The sequence below is a fragment of the Buteo buteo genome, chromosome 2 (genome assembly GCF_964188355.1).
Source record: "Buteo buteo chromosome 2, bButBut1.hap1.1, whole genome shotgun sequence".
NCBI lineage: Eukaryota > Metazoa > Chordata > Aves > Accipitriformes > Accipitridae > Buteo > Buteo buteo.
In genome coordinates, this window is record NC_134172.1 from 55248758 (window position 1) to 55269614 (window position 20857).

Sequence of the window (20857 nt, forward strand, 5' to 3'; positions counted from 1 at the left end):
CTTTTACAAAGACAAATTTTACTTTGCCTCTAAAACAGTTCAGTTTGGATTCTCTATGCACTGAAAATTGCCATTTCTTTTTGTTTGGAACTCCCTTTTTCATTTTTCATTAGGTACAAGGATAAATAATGTCTTGTGCTTTTACAAATCACGTGATGATTTTGAAAATTTCTTATAACAACAAAATGAATTTTGTTCCAGTGAGGAAAAAATTCCAATCCTTCTCATTTGTTCTTTATAATTACTTACTAATTGTACTGCCTGGAAGGAGCCAAGCTTGCTGGCTTTTGACCAGAGACAAGCCATAACCTCTCTTTAAATTGTAGATTTCTGAAGAGGCTGAACCTTAGTCTTCTTCAGAAAACATCTTTTAACCTGTGAATAACTATTGCTGGCTAGTTAAAAAACAAACTACTAAACTGCCTTAAAGTGATTAACCTCAGGTATGTTAAACATAGACAAGTGATTTCTCTGAAACATTGTTTCCATATGTGGTCTATGTCAACCATAGGATAATGTTTTCTCGGCAGCTGAGATTTCCTCCTGAATTGCACTAAGCAGCTATAGAAAAACTTCAACAGAACAAAATTATTTTGAAAAGTTATCAGAGTTGATGGCCATTCTGCAAAACAAATCCCCTCTGTGTGGAGCATAGGGGTGCTTTTTAACTTCAGACTGTTACCTTATTCTGTATAGGGCAGCAGGAAGATTAGGCACAGTGATGCTCGTTTTCTCTTTGAATCTGGACTGAGGTTTAATTTCTAGCAAAAAGAAACCTGTTCTTCTTGAGCTAAGAATAGTTACTCCATTTCCAACACCACCTCTGCATCAGGTCTACTCTGTCAGACAAGGATATGAAGCCCTGTTATCCACTGCCAGTAATATTCCTGCTATTACCAGCTTCACTGCTAGCAAAGGTACAGTAAGTGCATAAAACCTGGAAAAAGGAACTTTTAAAGGGTTTGTGGCAAGCAAAGCTTCCTCAGAGAGGACATGCTTGATCCCACTGATTGCTAGAAAGCACTGCCTATTGCAAAGCTGAACTGGGCATTTACAGCCAGGATTTTCACAGTCCTTAGTTGGGCACTTAATGTAGATGGAAAGACTTACTTTACGTATGCAGACCCTTTGTTGCCAAACATTGCAGCACTATCTCCCTCCTCCTTTATAGGTCTAAAGGCTATTGGCTATGTTATGGAGTCTATAAGCTGGTGATCAGTGTACTTAGTTCGGGTATTGTAAACTGGTGTCTCCACAGACTGGCAGACATAATGCAGGATGCTGATCTGAGAAATTGTCCTTACATCTATTTGCTCGTCATATAGGAGGCTAGGAATCTTATGCTTCTAGTCAGTAATGGGTTACTCCATTATTACAGCTCAATCAGCACATTTAGCCTCATTATTTCATATTTGTACTATGATTTGAAAACATAACTGACTACAGATGTTAGTTGTTGGTGTGTGACATGGACTCAGCCATTCATTTTGTTATTAGTATGCAGCAACTCAAAGGAAATATTGGGCAAAAGAAGAAAAGAGAAGGTAAAGGACAGTCTCATCGAATAATCCATAGTTTCAACGTTGGTAATATTTTACCAGCAGCAACTCTTCCTTTAATTGGAAGGAAGACTGCGAACATTGCAAAGCCTCTGAAATGAAATGCTGAGTGACTGGGCAGCTGGGGAGACCTTACTGCGGCCTTTTAGTACTTAAAGGGGGCTTATAAGAAAGATGGGGACAAACCTTTTAATGGGGCCAGTTGAGGTAAGACAAGGGGTAATGGTTTTAATCTAAGAGAGGGTAGATTCAGACTAGATATAAGGAAGAAATTTTTACAATGAGGGTGGTGAAACACTGGCATAGGCTGCCCAGAGAGGTGGTGGATGCCCCATCGCTGGAAACATTCAAGGTCAGGTTGGATGGGGCTTTGAGCAACCTGATCAAGTTGAAGATGTCCCTGCTCATTGCAGGGGGGTTTGGACTAGATGACCTGTAAAGGTCCCTTCCAACCCAACCCATTCTATGATTCTATGATTGCTATGACATACCATGCATGTCTGAAGCCACATGTACCATTTTCCACTCTTAAGTCCTGGATTCCTGACACACGCAACATTTCCATTAAAGTAATAAGGAATGAAAAGTAAGATAGCCTACACTGGCAGAAGACAGATGTAGCAGGTTTTGTATTGGTTGTTAATACTTGTGTAGCAGTAGAAAACCCAGGGCAAAAAAAGGTGAGTAAAAAAGGTAGGATTTTCCCCTCTGTCAGTAAATACAGAAAAATACAAACCAATACGATTCTGGTTAATGACGGAAGATGAACGAAGGCTTACAGTTTTCAGCAAGCAGTAGCGCGTAGGGTGAGGCATGAAACCGGCAGGGACCTGGGTCGGGAGCTGGCCCCGTCCCTGGCTGTGCGCTCCCGAGGCTCCGTTTCTCCCGGAGCCGGCACACCAAGGCCCGCGGAAACCCTGCCTTGCCTGCGGGGCGCGTCCGAACTCGGGGGGTGGCTCTCTTCCAGCCGCCTTCGAAGCCGCAGGACTTGCCCTGAAAGCACGCCAGCCCTGCCGGTAAGTCAGAGCGGTACAACACTGTCCGGATTTCGGACAGCCCACTGCCTGTAGCGAAAGGGGCTGTACGGAGCAAACCGCCGCAGCAGCCACCTGGACTCTCGTTGTAGCGGCGCGTTCCTCTCACCTGCTTTTGCTGCGCATTTCACCTCTCCAGCCTGGCCCCCTAAGTACCGGACTTGCCCCTTCGGCGCGGTTACCGCCAATCCCAGAGAGCTCTCCCAAACCCCTGCCCGGATCTCCCTCCCAAACCCCTGCCCGGATCTCCCTCCCAAACCCCTGCCCGGATCTCCCTCCCAAACCCCTGCCCGGATCTCCCTCCCAAACCCCTGCCCGGATCTCCCTCCCAACCCCTGCCCCGATCTCCCTCCCAAACCCCTGCCCGGATCTCCGCCGCCGCTGCAGCGGCCCCTCAGTTGCATTGGCCGCCCTCGCCGCTCCCCGCCCCCGCGGCGGGGCCGCCGCCACCGCCCCCGTCTCCCCCCGCCGCAGCCGGGGACCCGTCCCGGGGAGGCCGGGCCGGCGGGAGCCCCGCCCGCGCCGGCGGGGAAGCAGCAGCGTGCGGCGGTGCGTGCCCGCCGGCAGCGCCGCTGGCTCCGCAGCGCGGGGGGAGCCGCCGCCGGTGCCGCGGCGGAGGTAAGCAGCAGCAGCAGCAGCAGCGGAGTTCAGCAGCCGCAGGGGCGGCAGCCGGCTCCTTCTTCGCGGAGCTCGGCCGCCGGCGCGGGTGCCGCGGGGCTGGCTTCGGCAGCACAAGCCCTGGAGGGAGGAAGGGAAGGAGGGAGGGAAAGAGGGAGGGCTGGGGGGAGGATGGGGCTCCGCTTCTGAGATGCGTCTGCTGATCGGTTTTCGCCTTGTTCTCCTCGTTCTGGGAAATGGGATCTGAAGTGGCAACTGCCCGGTGGTTTGGTAGTTCAGAAAGCGTTGCGTTGTGGCTGCGCTCCTGCGTCTCGGTGGGCTCGGCTACGTGTGAATAAGCAGTTTCAGGGGTAGGCACGTAGTGAAAATCGCGTATGAATTGTTTCCACGCTATTTGAATGGGTGGGATCTGCGAGGGAAGGTGACATTAATAGCCATCATTGCATGAAAAGCGTCATACCTCTTGCAGAAGGCAGGATATTTTATTTTTTTTCTTTAAGCAGGAGCTAGAAGGTGCTTGTCAAGACCAGTGGGCATATGTTTGCTGAGATGCGTAGTGGTAACGTATGACCGAAGGCACGAGGCTGCTCCATATCGTAATGAACTGGGAGCCTGTGGCTTGCATATTGTATTTAAAGTAGAATGCTGCATGAAAGACAGCATCTTTTTTTAAAACAGGTCTCGAAGCATAGCCAATTGAAAAAGCCTGTTGTAGTACCGTGACAGGCAGTTTACGGAGGTAGCCTTCATATGTTTCTCTCAACTAGTAGGAGGGGCCACATGACTGTTTCAGGAAAATATTTTAAAGCATAGATTGAATAGATGGGTTATAACCAAGATAAAACAGCTGTGGATAAGTAATTAAGGATTCAACTGACTTCTACAGGAAAAATTGGGAAGGAAACTGAACTATGCTGTGAATAAATGGCCATGCTTGTGCAGTGGAACTACAAAATATATAATCTAACAGAAAATCCACCTCTCAACTGCAGAAAGCAGTCAGGCATTCAAGGTCTATGGAAGGAGTCCTTTATATGGAGAGGCTTCTGTGGAAAAAGACGCTAATTAAAGCAAGTAGGATCAGTCCTTCTTTATCCTATTGCCAATTTAATGTTTAAAAATGACCCTTTGACTGCCTCAGGAGGTATATCAGCAATGGGAATGTGCTTCTGATGAACGAGGCTGTCATTTTACAGCTGTCTGGGGGGGGGGGGCAAACCAGTAGATTAAGGAATGCAATTCAAAGGCAAATTTTTAAAAAGCTGTAATTTTCTCCTAATGCTTTGCAGCAGTACGTCTGGAAAGCAGATACAACAGCTCAAATCTATATTAAGTTCCAAGTCTTACATTTGCAGAGTGATTTTAACCAGATAAATTGCAGGAATAGGTAACAGTATAGTAACAGTGACAGTACCTGTATCTGAAAATATTCTAGTGACTTTACTTAAAAACTATATTAATTAGACCTAAATCTACACATGCAAGCAATTGGCTATTGCCTACTATGCTGTTGCCCCAGAGTGACCTATTCTCTTCTAGTTTATGTAGCAGATTTACTGTAGGTCCTAATCATAAAGTAATCTTTGATGCAGATGCAGTGAAGTTATTATGGTAAATTTCTTACCTGCTATTCTGGTTGTGGTGTACCATGCTAATCAGCTGTGTGAACACCATCTATTCCTTTAAAAAATATTTGTTACTTCTGAGGATTTGAAAACTGCAGAAATACATTTAATCCTATTAGGGCTGATGGAATTTACTCTACCCTTGTAAACTGATGTTCTCTAGATTTTTGCCAGATATGGAATAGTTTGAACTTTAGTCTTTCCACTGGAGAGATTAAAGAAAGAGGGAAGGCAAGTGTTATAATGGTAGAGATGCAATTACGGATTGTATACAGGATCTGCAGTTACAATAGCATAATGCAGAATAAAAGAAAACTCAAGGTTATTATTGACAAAGCCTTTTATTTCTGCTGATAAAACTGATGTGCCAATATAATGCTAAAATAGCTGCAATAATGTGCATACATTAAAGACGTTTTATGTATTGACACTGACTGCCTTTAAAAGTTTGAAAACACTGGGCAATCTTTCCTCTCCTGGCAACAGGAGGCAATATTCCTAAGTGCTTGTGCTGTAGCGTCTGCTCTGGTGCTGCCTTCCCTTGGAGGTCTTGCCAGGGTTGAGGTTTGCCTTAACAGATAAGCTGAATCAGCACAGATTGCATTTCTTCACAGCCTGTGGCTGCCCACAGCAAGAGCTTAGCTAAGCCGAATCCTCGGTAGACATGCAACAGACTTTAGTTGTGTCAGCAAAACCCAACAAACTCATGCTCCAGTCTAGCTCATTGCAGGTAAACAAATACTTCTCTGAGGATTATAGATGGACTGTAGGTTATGGCCATGCTGTAAATCAGATTAATCAATTGCCAGGTAAATAGAGGCAATTAATGTACACAAAAATTCTAGTGTATGTACTTGCAAATGATTTATTTTGGTCAAAGTTGATGGATCTGTGTAAAAACTTCCACTGAATTGTTTCATGTCATCCTTGTTTGAGGAATGTATGAACTGGTATGCCTGGCTGTATTTACTAAACAACTAAATGAATTAATAGCCAACAAACTTATGAATAGATACTAAGTTTTTGCATCCAGAGCTCAGCTGTGTGGTGGAGCACAACTAAAGACAGTGCGGTGTCTGCAGCAGATCTGCTTTGAGTGATAGGGTGCAAATTTATGACTGTGATACTGAAGACGGTTAACTTAAAACCAGTAGTAATTGAAGTGAACAAAAAACTGTTTTGTCATTCTCTGAATTATTCCAAGGAAACCATTAGACAGCGCAGTTACTGTGGGGTAGCTGTACATAACTTGGCTGGAGGCATGTGCTGGCTGCAGTACTTCTGCAAAATAGGAAAACTCAAAATTGCTGTTAAGTTTCTAACTTAACATCCACAAAAAGAAGGCTTCATAGTTGACTCTTTTGGCTGACTGAAGACTGAGTTATTCTTCAAAAGAAGTAGGAGTGAGACCAGGTTGTAATTTTGGACCTACTTTGTAGCTTGTTGTAAATAAAGCTTTTCAAACTTGAGTTTGAGGTACTAGAACTCAGAATGTTGAGGTTAGAGGTGTTACTTATAGATCTCTAATGACAGGAATATGGTAACTGTTGCAATAAGGAGTGATGGGTGTGGGAAAGAACGACCCACCTCTTGTTCCTGGCTGACTGAGGAACTGAATTATGCAGAAGACTTAACCACCTCTTTGGGTAAGAACATGATGCATCTCTGCCTGATGCTGGGTAGTCCTTGCCACTGATGCCAGTATACATAATCCATAGTTAAAGCACTCGTTGTGACCTTTGGTTTGCTGATAGCATTCCCTGAAAGAAACGTAAGAGCTGGCACACTTACCAGTTTTCCTTTGCAAAGCTCTCTTGAGCTCTGAGTAAGGGTCCAACTTGTTTTTTATTATGAAGATGAATTCTCTATGCTCTCTCATCGTTCCTTCTGCATCAGAAAGCAGGTTTTATCCAGTATGTTGTGATGCTGAGGAAAAAATTTGCTAACTAAAATTGCTTTGGCGGTCTCCATTTGGGAGCATGATACAAAGAGCAAGACATAAACATAATGCCACAAGTGGGCAATTCATTAAATGCTGCAAGCAGAACTACTGATCTTGCTGCAAGCAGCAGTGACCACTGGAGCTTTCTCTTCTAAGAAAAGCACAAGTGGATTTGTATGATTGGTAGAGTAAGGAGCACCTCTAACATCTAGTTTAATTTTCAGAGTCATTGTTCCATCAGTCTATTCCATCCATAAAGTGTGGAGACCTCAAATGAAATTCTTGTCCCACTGTTCAGGATCAGGTTTTCAACTTAGCCATGTCAGTAACACGCTTGTTTAAAAAAAAAAATAAAAAAAAAATGAAGGAACAGGGCTCTGTTGACAGGCTCACAGAATGGCTGAGGTTGCAGGGACCTCTGGAGGTTCTCTGGTCCAACCCTCTGCTCAAAGCATGTAGAGCAGGCTGCACGGGGCTGTGTCCAGCTGGGTTTTGAGTATCTCCAGTCTCTGGGGATGAAGACTCCACAGTCTCTCTGAGTGACCTGTACCTGTGTTGGACCACCCTCACAGTAAGAATTTTTTATGTTTAAATGGAATTGCTTGTGTTTTGGTTTGTGCCTGTTGCCTCTTGCTCTTTCACTGGGCACCCCCGAGAAGAGTCTGGCTCCACATTCTTTCCTCTCCCTTCTTTGTCACAAAGGCATGCTTCTGGCTTATGGTCAACTTGTTGGCCATCGGGGCTCCCAGGTGTTTCTCTGCAAAGCTGTTTTCCCAGCCACTTGGCCTCCAACCTGTACTGGTACAAAAGGAGAGGGAGGACTAAATAAGAAAGGAGGAAGAAGAGAAAATGTCAAAGAAAAAAGGGTAGGAGAAGGGGTTGGCGAGAGTGCGGGGGGATGCGGGCAACTGGAGCCAGTATGCTGGCTGCAGCAGGGTGGTTTACCTCAGTCTCATTATAATGCTATTGGGGGAAGACCACAGTCTTGAATGTCAATCCACAAGTGCTCCTACGCTTGGTAACTTAAGCAGGATTTAATGCATCCTGCAACTATAAACAATGACATTAGTATGAATCAAAAAGGATGTGTCAGTTTTGTTCTGAAGTTGGTATATACACCTCCAGGGCAGCCAGGACACTTTCCTTTTCAACGGTCTTTGCAATGGCCTAGTTCTGGTACTTTTGGTATGATTTAATAAAAAGTTTGGCTGGGCAGCTCACATTGCTTTACTAAGCTCTGTCTATTAAGGCAGACTTTTCCAGGAAGGACTGTTAAGTAAAGCATCATGATGCCTCAAAGGAGCAAATGTAGTTTTATGACAAGACACTAGTACAGTATGTTAGTTGTGGAAGACATGGGGGAATCAGTGGTGAAAGAAGTCTTCTATGGTCACTTAAAGGATCACTGGCATGCAGATTGTAATCCAGCGGTAGTCCTTTAGAATACATGATGCAGGACTACATTTGGGAGTCCTTTATGATGGTCCTAAAATGAAGGTTGCACAATAAGATTGATCATGGGGTTTCATAATACATGTATGCATTGTTTATTTGAGCATATAACTCTTTTGTGTTTGAAAATAACACAGGTGTACTGGGAGTTTTTAATCTCTGAGAAATAGTTGCAGCTATGTCCTTATCATTGGTCCAGATCCACATCCACTGTAAACAGGTCAATCAAAATCAATGGAGCCGTACTTGTCTGCCCTTTGTGTACCTTGCCTGTTATGTTTTTTCTTCCAGAAGATTGAAAGTCACCCAAGACACCTAAAATAGAGGGATTTTGTTTGATCAATGGTGTTCCTATTCGAAGACTTAAGAGGTGTGATCCATGTGATCTGTGCCAAGATTTACAGCAATGGCTTATAGCATGCTCTGCAACTTCAGATTAGAGAGGTGCAGGTAGAGTACTCTCTGTACATGAGCACACACAGGAAAACTAAGATTAACTTTTCACATGATAATATTTTAAGAGGTAGAGCTAACATCTGTAAGTGGAGCTGAAAGCAATGCAATCACTTTTACATATTGCTAATGCTCCTTCGCTCAGCTTTATTTTTTTATACCTATGTAGATTAACAGTGTAACTGAAATCAGGACAGTAGCCAATCAAGATGTATGGTCTCTCTGAAACAGCTCCCTTTGCTTTAGTTTCTGAGTAAATAGTTAAAGGCCTATCATGTGACCAGGCACTTGAAGACACTCTAGGAATTTTATTAGTTAACCTGCACTTTCTGTAGTTCATGTAATGTCTACCATTATGTCAGAAAACACTGTAAAAATATTAACAGTATTATATACAAAGGACTAGAAATAGTATACCTCCAAGGTTTGAATACAAAGTAATATTGTAGCATTATATTTATAATAGTAGATTCAAGGGAATGTCCCATTCATTTCTGTTTCTATCAGCATTTGAGCAGAGCCTGTGCATCGTGAGGGTAATTAATCTTAGAGATCAACCAAGAAAAAACAGTTTTAGATGCCTTTTCATTCTTTATCTTGCTTGCTGCTGTTGGCATAATTGACATGACTGTATACACAGCATCCTTATTCTATAGGAATTTGGCACGACACCCAATTTTTCTGTTGAACTGTAAGCAGTTCTTCAGCAGTGTTGTGGGATTGGTACGCAATCAGAGTTCTCTTTACCTGCATCCAGGCACATGCCAAAGCCTATGTCCCAAAGGTCCCTTTTCTTAACCTGCTGCCTCTTCCTGCCAAGTCGAGTGATCTAGTCCATGGTTCAGTGAAGTGCCTCTTTGGCCCACCATCCAAAAGACAGCAGCCACTCACTTCTGTCCTGCTTAATTTGTAAGAGTGAATGTTGTATTTTTGTCCATGTTAAGTCCCGGCTCTCATTTTAGCCAGTACTTCTGAAGGACGAATGTTGTCCTTCACTGAAGTCAAGTCTGAAAGTTGTCAGAGAGAAAAGAAGAGCCTCCATAAGGTTGGGAGTTATCTGGGGATTCAGAGTCAAGGACTCAAGGGTAATTGTGCATGACCTTTCAGATCTGAGATCTGTCTGCATCGAGGAGGAGGCACAGCTCGCTTGAAACATCTCCAGGATCAAGGCCTTTTCTGGCTTCATCAGGAGTTTCAGGTTTAAATGGCAATTAAATCAGATGTGTCTTATGCCATCAGTGTGTGGCATGCCAGCTCTGCCGTGCAGGGACAGGGTGGCTTTGCGTGCCACCCTTTGTGGTGGGAATTTACACCAGGATGTTAGGCTACAAGTGGTTAGTAAAATACCATTGCTGATGATTTTTAGGCGTTTCTGACTGGAGTGAGGTGAAAGCAAAGCCACTACAGTTAATTTTCAATTTTCCATGGTAAACAAAGGGAAGGAGAGAGCAGCCTAGGTAAAATGTGTATACTACAAACCACATAGACACGAAGCTATACTAACCTTTGGAATACTTGTAAGCAGTTTCTGTAGAGAGCAGGGGCAGCTTTTAAGCAGCACCAGCCAAAATGTGGAGAGCAGCAGGTGTTGTGCATCCCATTTTCTGTGCCATGGTGCTGGAGCCTGGGGTGTCTGGTGAAATCTCATAATGAAACAGTTGAATGCTTTGACAAGTTGAACACAGCTCAGCAAAGCAGATCTGAATGAACGTGGACTGCCTGTAAACAGATAATTGCGCTCTGTTGTTGAATCAAACTTTCATGAAACTAAAATATGTTTTGGTAAAATCCACCTTGAAAATGTGTTCTGCTTGTGGATAGATATACAGATATTGGGGGTGGGGAGGTGTATCTGTCAGGTACACAGGTAATGGTCTATATGCTGTACAGTCTGCAGCAGGGAGCCAAGCATATATGACTCCCTCATAGCTTTAGCTGATGAATACTGCGGTGCCTAAGCAGAGAACCTATTGCTTGGTTTTCAGAGGTCCTTTTGGTTGGGACGACCAAATTTAAATACCTGGAAGGCACTGCAGCTACAGATACATTTGAGGAATCTCACTGTGATTCCCTGAGTAGTTCTACCAAAAAAATCCCTCTGACTGAATTTTCCTACTGTCCCACTAATTCACTCTGCTTCTGAAAAATTTTGGACAGTGTTCAAAGTCACTTTTTTTTTGGAAGGCGTTTTTTCTTTTTTGTTACTTTAATTGCTGAACACAAATCTTGGCCACTCTGTCAACCTTCAGTTTCTTAAATTAGTAGCATTCCTGTTCCTGAGCTAGTATTTTAAATTTAACTTAGCCCTTTCCACAAGAATCAAACTCTAAGAAAGAAATTGACAACTCAGAGATGCAAGTTATGCCATATTTTTTTGTACGGTATAGTGTTTGAATTTCATAAGGTAGGACCATGTTCTGTAATCTTTAAGATAGACATATATGGAATGTGATGTTCTGGAAAGTCTGCAAAGAAATCATAGAGAGTCCTCTACTTAGATTCCCCCAAATCAATAACCTACAGAAACATTGTGGTCTAATCCATTGCACAGAAAGCTCTGGAGAGCAATAGGAGCCACATGGCACAGAGCCATATATATTTAAATTGAATGCCTTGTAGAATGAGATGAATAAACATCTTGGAATAACACACCCACTTTGTAAATTTACAGGTTGCACCAGCTGGCAGATTAAAAAGAAGAAAACAGCAACTCTTGCAGCTTCTTATTACCAGGAAGATCCGAACCAATGGACTGTATGGATATAGATACATTTGAAGGCATCTGCTCTTCCCATTACAAGGTAAGACACAAAAGGATTTTTCTGCTGGTTTGTTTCTCTTCAGTGCAGTGCAACTGCCTTTTGTGGTACTGCCCAAGATGGCAATGAAGGTGTTCTCCAAGGCTTGCTCAGTCTAGTGGCTTGCTACTAATAACTGTAGCCTACAATTACTACTGGACTATTTTTAGACCCAAAAAGGCCTCAATTTTCAAAAGTCAATGACAAGTATGGATCCTCAGGGCCTGTAAAATTCAGAGTTTTATTATGTAAAGTATCTGTTAAGATAGCTCTACAGGTCATCTATTTTTAGCATGTGCTAGTAGGAGATCTTCCCACTCACCTAAGGCATCTTTTTATGTGCTTATTAATTGCTGTAGATTGAAGTAGCCTTGAAACCTGTACTTATTAGTGCAGGATATTAATTGGGAGAAAATGTCTCTAAACTGGATGCCAGAAAATGTCTTTAACTGGAGATGCAAGTTATGCCGTTTTCTTCGTACAGTGTTAATGTTCTTTCAGGTTCAAGATTGTTATATGGCTTGTTTGCAAAAACTGCTGCATTTTTCTTTTTTCCTATCTATTCCAATAAAAATTAATTACATATTGTTCTAAGCTGATGTCGCGTCCCAAAGTTGGAGCGACCCAGGTTCGTGGATTTCCTTTGTCAGAATTGAGGTGAAACGACACCAGGGGAGTTCAAACAACAATCAACATTTATTCAACCTAGCTAACCTTGCCCAAATACACGTGAACTTATCAATATGAACCTTGCAACATGTCATTAAGCTGCTGTTTGAGAAGAGAGGGGAGGTGTAGAAAAAGAAATGGAAGAAGAAACATGAAACGTATCAGAAGGAGAGCCCTTCCGTTGAGTCACGAGGTTCAGAGCAGACCCCCTTGCTTTCTGGACTCCTTCTCAAAGAGGAGCCCAGGGGTGGCTAGATCCACTCCTAGTCTCAGACTTGGTCAATGGTTTATGTTTCAAAGGATGAGGTGTAGGGACTGTGGAAAAGAGAGAAGGAAAAGAGGGAGAGAGAGAATGAGAGAAAGAAAGAAAGAGAGAAGAGAAGGGTTTCACCAGTCCTGGGTCCAGCGTTGGTCCAGTCAGCGTAGAGATCCAGTTCCGGAGGGCGCGCGCCGAGGACTCGTTCTCCCTTCTTTTATAGTGTGTTAGTCGATGGTCTCGACATGCGCAGTCCCATACCCGGGGTTCTCTGGAATCGGTTGGAGAGCTTTGGCGGGGGGGGGTTCATTACAGAGTTGCCTCTCTTTTCCTGCTGGCATGACCACTTAAGATAGAAACACATTCCCAACTTCCGTGGGGTCTCCTCCTCCAGGCGCATATGCTGTGGTCCTCCTGGTCACTTAAGATAAGGAATTGCAGCTTTGGAGAAGCGCGGTCCCACCCTCTGGGGGGGTCTCTCCTTCAGCCACATTGTCCTGTTCACAAAAGTCTAGCGTTTTCACAGAGGCCGTTTTCTTCACCAAAGTTCTTCAATGAATGTTTGAGACATTGACTATAATTTGTCAGACTGTCACAGCTGAGAGTGGTGGAGAGCTTGATACATTTTCTTGGCATCGTTTGCCTGATGTCTGGGTATACTGTCACTTATTCTGAATGCTTCCTTTATGGAGTTGTTTTCAGGGAAGGTGTAAAACACAGATTTTTCAAAAACTTACTTGGAAGTGGTAGAAACACTTGAGAAAGAGACGAAGCAAACTAATTTTAAAGTAAAATTTCTCATTTCCAAGATGATGAAGCTCTGCATGGTTGGGGGATGGCTATGTGGGACTTCTTCATGTTGTAACAATTCTGATCAACACAAGATTGCTACAGAGCAAATGCAAAACCACACCACCAGCTCTGTTACTCAGGAGCTCAAATCAGGCAGCTGTGCACTTGCAAAAAGGGGCAGTTACAACTGGTCTTAGCTGGTGTCTGCTTTAACCCAGAGAGGAGTTTTGGCTGAAGTCAGTGTGACACTCCATTTCTCCATTTTCACCAGCCAGTGTTAAATGATGAAGGAACCATCTGTGCTGGGGTAATGCACTGCCGTTGCTTCTATTCTGTACAGAAATACCGGCCACCAGCATCCAGTGTTACCAGTATGCCATTTTCACATGCATGAGATATGCTCCTCTCATTCTTCTTTTGTGGAAGAACTAAATTGAAAAGATCCTCTTCCTAAGGTGGGGAGTGTAACACACTGCAGCACTGCTTCCTATAGAAACAGGAGGTGCTCCTTTGTATGCTGAAATAACAGGAATGAAATGTGTGAAGTATTTAGAAGATGCAAAGATAAGCAATAGCAAATACAACTTAGAAGGAAAAACACATTCAAACTCTTGAGTACTTGGGACAGTCCAGTAATTTTCCATAATTGTTGTCATGGAGGAATGTACGTAGACCATAAAAACCTGTAAGATCTGGTCTAGATAGCAGACACTTCTCTAAAGAGTTTAATTTCCCCTCCCAGATGCTTGTGTGACCCCTGGTGTCCACACACAACTGCTCCAGTGGAATCTGTATTGCCACCAGTTATTGCCAGCTTCCACAAGTATAAATGCTGGCCTGGTCTGTGCTTGCTTGTTTGAACATCTTTACACTTGCATTTTATGAAATCCCCAGCTTTAGTGCAAATTCCTAATATAATGGGAGGGGGAGGGGAATCACAGCTTTGGTTCCGCATATGTGAAATAAGAATACCATTTTGTATTGCCACCTTGCCTGCTTTTTAATCATGTCCTCTGAATCAGACCTTCTGAGTTTGTGCTTCTTGGCATGGGAGGGAGCCCAGCCTCAGACAGGCCCTCTGGCTGTTGCGTGGCAAATAATCCTCCCAAACAGGATTTGCATTCTTGTAGCAGCCATTCTGGGGATAGAGAGTGAATACATGGAGGCAAATTCTGCTTACGCAGACATAGCTCAAGTCCAGCCATTCAGAACACGAGTCAGTGACAGGCAGAATTGCACATAAATGGAGTCCTTTCTGAAAAGAACTGGTACTAGCAGCTAAGAAAAACGTACAGGGCCAGAGCATCTGCAGTATCTTAGTTAACTGGATTTATAGGCACTTACTCACAGCAAAAATGTTGTTAGAGCCCCAGAGTTGCTTTGTTTGTTTTCATTTGCCAAAGGCTGTCATCCCTGCTGAGTTGTCCTGTGGAAATGTGAGTTTGCAACGCAGCTACTTCTGTGCACGGTCTCGGCCTTCACTTAAAACTTCATTGCTCTTTCAGTGCTGTCTACTCTCTGCTTTAAAGCACGTGCAATGGTCTACTATAGTGACTCTCTATTTGGGATGATAGCCTGTGGCTGTAGGATAGAATAAATAACTGGTGGTAATAGCAGCTTAAATCAAAGCCAGACCTTGAATCCCTGAACTTTTATATTGCCATTTATTTGTGGGCGTTATTCTTGATAGCCTTCTAGGTTTGTTTATCCTTTTTTGGCTGAGGAGTGATTGAAACATCAAACAAAGTTTAGGAAGTGAAGAAACAGACTACCTTCTGGTTTATACCCAAAACAGGTATTCTGATATTAACAGAAGCTATGTGACTTTCAGTTAATTTTTTTCAGCAGTCTAAGTTTTAAAAGAAAGCCTGAAGGAGGAGCACCTGAAAACTTCTGAGAAGTCATGTATTAGAAAAATTGAAAACTGAATACACATTTCTTTCAGCTCACCAAATGTTTTGTAGCTCTTGTTTTTTTCTCTGCAGAACATAAAGATGTGTTTGTTCTCTATATTGAAGCACTGGTAACTTATAATTTAAACATTTATTTTCAAACTTCAGGATAGCTGAATCAAAACCAGTTCATTTTGCTAGGAGTTCATGGTTCAATAAAAGATTTCCTTTTAGTTAAATAAAATAAATTGATTTTGCTTATGACGTAGTCCTGTCTTTCCCCTTTCTTGTGCACTGAATTTGATGTTCCTCTTGTCCTAAAAGCGGATTTGTTACCCGGTGTGCAATAGACCAATCTCACACACTCAGGAGAGAGATTGCTTTATTCTGCGCCGGGTGCTCAGTGGACTTTCCACAAATCAAGCACACCAGATTTGTCAGGTGTGTCCCTTTTATACAGTAACAATTGCATCTAATTCATTAAACTACTCCTACCTAATACATATTGAAACTATCTAATGCATATGCATAGGACTATGTAACTGCGAGACATCAGATGCCTTCGCATGTGTGGCGGTCTCGGGTGGTCTTCGGTGGTCGTTTAAGGAGGTGTCCCCTCCTCACTTTGACCACTAAGTCACTCTATATCGGATCAGTGGTTCATTTTCCTGCCAAGAGGGTTGCACCATCAATCAGGAAGAACAGAAAGGATCAGGATTAGTGTTCCAGGTGAGGCACCATTAAACAGAAAGAATAGAAAAGATCAGAATGATCTTGGCTAACTAACTTAATTTAAAACAGGACTTTTTAATCTACCACAGGATTTTCTGTATCTGACATCATTCCTATTATTCACTTTTACTAGTAGTGCTGAGGAACCCCAGGCCTCAGTTGTGCCGGGTACCACACCGGGTCCAGCATGAATTGCAAATACACCTTTCTGCAAAGAGTATATGATCAAAGAGGCAAAAAAGGTTGGATGGGTACAGGCCCAGGAGCACAGGGGACAGTGAGACATTTTTCATCAGCGTGGTAAGCAGTGGCTTCAAGAACCTGCAGGCAGCCATTTACATATGCAACTCTATAGCCTTGAGGTGATTGTGTTTTAAGGTGGTGGAGAATCAAAGCATTTCATCCCTGCAAGTAAGGAGGGATCCCAAGAATTGCCCATAATGTCACTATAGTACTCCCTCCATGCTGTTTTGATTGGAATAAGAGCAGTTTGATTTAAATCAGCTCGGGAAGGGGAGCAGCTTCTTGGCAGTGTGGGGAAGCCTTTCCATTTTGGAAGTGAGGGAGACATACAGCTCGCCTGTCCTGCAGTGTAATTTGTCCTGACATTTGCTGGCACAGTAAGTTCTTACTAACTGCAGTGACACTTGCCCTGTGTGACATAATTCGAAACACTTTTTCATAATACTTCCACTCGCAGGAAAGCAGCCAAACTGCCTTTTCTAATTTCAGCCCTTTTGATCCCTTGTCCCCAATGATAAGTTCTGCTTTGCAGTGTTTCCCAGTGCTGCCTGAAGTAAAAAGATGAGATAGTAGCTAGCAATCCAAGGTTTTCCCCGTCACTACTCGAGGACATGCTAGAAGTCACTGATCCTTCATGAGCTAAATCCTGAAGGAGCTAGCTTCAGAAGATAGCCCTCCCAAAGCAGACATTAAGACATAGAAGTAACAACAGAGCCAACTAACAATATGGTGTGTTTGTGCTTGCCTCCACTTATTACTACTAACATTGGACACTGGCCACAGAATATTATATTTAAAACTTATCAAAAGGAAAGTGGTATGGAGCGAGATCAGAGTCTTCACAATCAAAAAGAACACATTTGTCTAGTTTTGATGTGGGTCACGAAGTAGGAATTGTTACAACTTTGTTTTTAATTTGTTTCTGCAAGGAGAGTGTCTTTTCTTCAGCAAAGAATACCTAAACACTTGTTGCTACTTAGTCTTCTATTCAAGTAGCATGTGAGATGCTGCAGTTATTTCCTGATGACTAGATGGAAAATACTGTTGTTGTTATAACATTTTGTTCCTGCTGATGCCATTGAATATGTATAATTCACTCCCCTTGATCATCTGGCCCTGGCAAGTTTGATTACTGTTCCTAATAGTAAGCAATAACATTTCTTTCAGGGTGGTAGGAGACTATTATGTACAATGTGGATTAAAAAAGTCTTAAAGGTGCAGTTAAATACAGTCAAGTGTGGTGGGGAATTCACCAGTAAGTGGAGTAGGTTTGGGAGTATGGCCTCTTGTTTGATAGCTGGTGTAAAAGTAAACTGGTATACTGTGTAAAATCAGACAAGGAGGTCTGATATAAAGGTAAACTTGCTATGACACTAATCTAAGAGGGCCTGTAAGTACTGGCAAAAAGAAAGAAGTGGGTACCTCCTTATGCAGGATGCATAGCGCTTCCTCTGGTTTCTTGCCAAATGTAGAGACAAAAGCTGGGACACTGTTAGGTGTCTACTTATTTAGCCTCAGGTTCCTCACAACACAAACAAGTCATGGTTTTGAGGACAACTTCGTATCAGCTCTGCGAGGTGATGAAATGCCCTTATCCCACCCCCTCATACAGATGGCCACTGAGATTAGCCCAGGATCATGCAAAGCAGAGAACTAAATTCCACTTACAAAACCGAGCGACAGACCTGGCTATTCACTCAATACTCTTACACCAGCGGGTGGATCTTTCTGCAGAATGAGGAGGCCATACCACTCCTATCCTCAGTTAGATTAAGGATCAGTCAGTTGAATTTCAGCTGCGCATTTCTAGGTCAGATTTAAAGTGAGTAAAAAGGTCACACTTTGTTTCAACTATTTGCTGTTCAGGAAGAGAACTGAAAATAGTAAATGAAGTACAGAAAACTATAGAAATTCAGGAGACACTCAGTTTTGGAGTTCAGCTTCTTACAAGAAAGAGGCCAAACCGAACTTTTAAACTCTAATCTGTCTGCAAAGGTGAGGTTGCAGCTGAGACAGCATCAACTTGTTGTGCTAAAGAGGTCCCTGTAAATAAAGATCCTCATACTGGAAATTAAGTCAATATAGAAAACACTACAAATGTGTACAGTGTGACTTGTGTATTTATTTCTGTATCAGTGCTGTTAATTATGTTAGATTACTAAAAATGCATTTTTAAAGCCCTGTTTGTGATATAACCTTTTTTTTCTGCTTTCATATTTTTTTTTATTCCTCCTTACATGCATCTGCTAATTGCTTAGATTTAGTTAGATGTATACTGCTTAAAAATGAACCTTTGTAAAAGCCAATGCAAAGTAAAATTCTTTTTTGAACAAGTGTCTGTCAGCATTTAGCATGCCAACAGCAGCGCTAAGAATTCAGAGGAATGCTCGTGAGTAGGAAGGCAGAAGCACATCATATGAAGTTTCACAAGTGAAAGTTAGCATCCTCTTTTGCACGTAGTTGGAGTTGTTCATAGCTGCAAAGAGCTAGCCGAGTGCTGAATCAAAGTGCTTAAAAGTGGCAATTTTGACTTCTAAATGTTCCGTAAAAGCATGTTTTTGTGCATTTCAGTGTGGGATCCAAATTTAAATTGTTGGCATCTTTCTAAATGTGTATTAAAAGGCATGGCAAAATTATATACATGATAACCTAGGTCAGAAGAAGGAACCATGATTTCTTTGGCTAGAAAGTGAGACAAAGACGATCTGAACATAGTCTTATGCACAAGATCTGATTGGGTTTTTTTGCATGGCTTTATCCAAATTACCTAGTTTACCCACCTTAAATCTTTCCTTTGGTTTAGTGGAGTAATAGCACTAGCTTCATTTGACTTTGCAAACAAAATGGGGAAAAATGCATGTGCAGTTGCTGAAGATCCAGATGGTTAAAAATGTAGAGTACTGTGACTTTGGTCTAGTTTGAACAACATAATCAGCAGGCAGCTTTGCCTAGGCAGTGTAGTGAACTACCAAATAAGTATTTAATATCTTAAACCCTCTGTTGGGGCTGTCTTTTGATGACATCAGTGTCATAATTCTTGCTTTCTTTTATAGTTATTCAAAGAAGAGATTGGTGCTTTTTTGAAAGTTATATTCTTTGTCCCAGTCCTTTTTCTGAATGCTCTGAAGAATTGTATTTTTTGCTCATTTAGCTGCATCCACTGCTGGCTTTCCTTGCTCAGTTTAGTCAAATTTTGGAGGTAGGGTATATTGTCTATGAACTTCAGGTGGTTCAGCTAGTCTGCCTTTTATGCTGAGTTGTTTCTTTTTTCCACACCATTCTCCAGAAGAGGCTTTCAAAGTTAAGAATGACTTCAGGGAGTCATCTTCTACTGTTCTTCTTTCTGATTTGGTCTATTAGCTGCTCTTGTGTTGTCTTATGGTAGAGGCAACTATTCACCAAAAATAGTGCATGTAAAATCTTATTCTCAGAGTTTTCTTTAAATAGAAAGATGTTTTACTTATCACAATAGGTTTATTAATTTGCAATTGTTGCTTCCTCTTTTCAGATGTAATTTTCATGTTCTTGAGTAGAATCTCTCTTAACATGCTGTTGTCTTAGGCACACGTTGTCTACTTTATTTCCCAATTCTGCCACACAACCTCAGAGCTTTCAGAATGGAGGTTGTCAGGTACCAACTGGCAGGAACCACCACACTGCTCTTATTTTAGACTTTCTTTGGCAATTTAATAGTACTGTATTCTTCAGTTTTCTGTTTCTCAGCAGTAGCTTACATCTTTCTTCATCTTTCAAACTCTGTATGTTTATGTCTTGCCTTAATTTTCCCCTTTTGGAGAATTTGACATCTTCCACCCTTTCCCTTAGGCTGTTGAAATTCTTCCCTCATCTTACTGAGCCTTTCCAGGTTAATGTTAGCTGTCGGCTTACAGGTGATCAATCTGTTTTTATCCAGCTTTACACTAAGTGGGATCTTCTTTGTGTGTCTCTCCTGGGACTGTGTCATCCCTTGAACTTTTGCTCTGTAGAGAAGTATAAATATTCTGCTTCTCGGTCACAAAAAAATCAAACACATTTTCATGTTGGTAGTTAGCATTTTATTGTCTTATCTAATTTCAGATCAAATAGATTTACGTGGTGTCTCTTCATCTACAAGGAAATTATGCTAGCATTCCTGTTCTCTTGTGCTAAACTTACTAGACAGGCACATGTAACATCATGCCTGTCTCTCAGCTTCAATTATATGTATATATATGAAAACAGTGCTTTGTGCTCTTCACACACTCATGCATAACTTGCCCTGGTGACTTTCTGCTGGGTGTCTCTTAAGAGTTTCCAGTCTTGTTCCATCCAGCATCTTTTCTAATCTAATGTTGCTGCTCCCATGATTCAAGTTGCAGGACACCTGACTTCCAGGTTTGGAGGAGTGAAGGAAATTTGGAACTTGTTAAAGAAATTTCGGCAAGAAGTGGAGGTGGTAATTTTCAATAGCTCATCCAGCAATAGGTTGAGAAATCCTAGTGCCTGACTTGTCTCTGATGTAAGTGGCACCACTTATTTTAAAGTAACCTCAGGATAAAAGACCAAAATAGAATGACCTGAGGCATGTGCTGTACACTGGGCAGATCAGAGCAAAGCAGTCCTAATGAAATAGCACCTCTTTCTTTCTTCATATAAGCAGCTCCTGGGAAAGAAGTATTGTGATTTTCCCCTGCACAAGTGGAAAAGGCTAGGAAAGTGATGTGATAAAACCTGTTAGGGACATGTTCCTTAAAAATTTCCCTAGAGTGTTGGCTCTCAAGTATGAAGACTGCTTGCACTGATCAATACGAGT

General features: G+C 42.2%; 1 protein-coding gene across 2 annotated transcripts in view; it reads left to right on the top strand.

Moving 5' to 3' along the window:
* Positions 1-3090: 3090 nt before the first annotated feature.
* The window catches only part of TMEM108 (transmembrane protein 108), a 173426-nt gene continuing 155659 nt past the window's right edge, over positions 3091-20857 (top strand). For both annotated transcript variants that reach the window (XM_075055064.1, XM_075055073.1), the window contains exons 1-2: positions 3091-3211; positions 11355-11484. The gene's annotated coding sequence lies outside the window, so the exon portion shown is untranslated. The remainder of the gene's footprint in view (positions 3212-11354; positions 11485-20857) is intronic.